Below are 1,168 nucleotides of genomic sequence, written 5' to 3'. Positions count from 1 at the left end.
GAAAAAGGGATAAAATAAAGTTTTCTTCATCTCCTTGCCCAACATTTTCCCATTTTTTTTTTTCTGTTTCAGTTGCTAGGATCCTACTGTCTCTATCATACTAGTCCTGGTGTTAACAATTAGGTGTTCTGAGGATTTAATTGTTACAATTTACTTAGGTGCATAATCAAATTTTAGACCATCCAGTAATCTGAATGCTGCTCTACCCAGAAAGTACTTCTGGTGGTGGAGTGCCCTGGTTGCCCCCTCTCTGTAATGCATACCTTTACTTGTCTACTACAGGGCAGTGCTACTCAAAGTGTCATCTTTTCTGGCCCATAGACAGTTATTATTCCATAATGAGATAATTACAAAAATGGAGAACAAGTGCTTAGAAGATTTTCTAGCAATTTGGCTGAGTGATTTATGTCTATTGAATCTAATAATTTAAATATTGGGCACTCTTAAAAATCTTTGTCATGCCCTAACCAGTTTGGCTCAGTGGATAGAGCATCAGCCTGCGGACTGAAGGGTCCCAGGTTCGATTCCAGTCAAGGGCATGTACCTTGGTTGCGGGTACATCCCCAGTTAGGGGGTGTGCAGGAGGCAGCTGATCGATGTTTCTCTCTCATCGATGTTTCTAACTCTCTATCCCTCTCCCTTCCTCTCTGTAAAAAATCAATAAAATATATTTTTAAAAAATCTTTGTCATTTTATTTTCCTAGTAATTCTTTTTTATTGTGTTTAACGAAAGTATTGGTCCATAATTCATTGAAAGTTTAAGTAACTGGTTCCACTACAGATGGATTGAAAAGCACTGGTTTAGACCACAAGCTCTAAAATCCTTTCATACTCCCTTCTCTCTACCTGGACCACCTCCCTCCCCCTTACTCCTAAAGTTTTGCTCTTTGATTTTCCACTCAGATGGTTCCTTCTCTTGGTGGCTACCCATGACCTGTTAGTATTGGATATTGGGATGGATACCTTTCTACAGGATTCCACAGCTCTACGTGCTTCTCCCATTATGCCCATTGCACTTGGTATCATGTCACATAGACGGTCTTCCTCTGGAGAATACAAGCTCTGGAAAGGGGGAGCCATGTCTATAAAGCTCTATATTACAGACATGAGTCCCCAATATGGTGCCTACTACACAGTAGACCTCACTGAATATTTGTTAAATGAGTGA

At 40.1% G+C, this 1,168-nt stretch overlaps 1 pseudogene; it reads left to right on the top strand.

Moving 5' to 3' along the window:
* LOC102753643 overlaps window positions 1–1,168 on the top strand; it is a 9,560-nt pseudogene extending 8,392 nt beyond the window's left edge.

The sequence above is a fragment of the Myotis davidii genome, unplaced genomic scaffold, assembly GCF_000327345.1.
Source record: "Myotis davidii unplaced genomic scaffold, ASM32734v1 scaffold8, whole genome shotgun sequence".
NCBI classification, from domain to species: Eukaryota; Metazoa; Chordata; class Mammalia; order Chiroptera; family Vespertilionidae; genus Myotis; species Myotis davidii.
The sequence above is the reverse complement of the archived record's forward strand: the minus strand, read 5'-3'. Positions and strand labels throughout refer to the sequence as shown.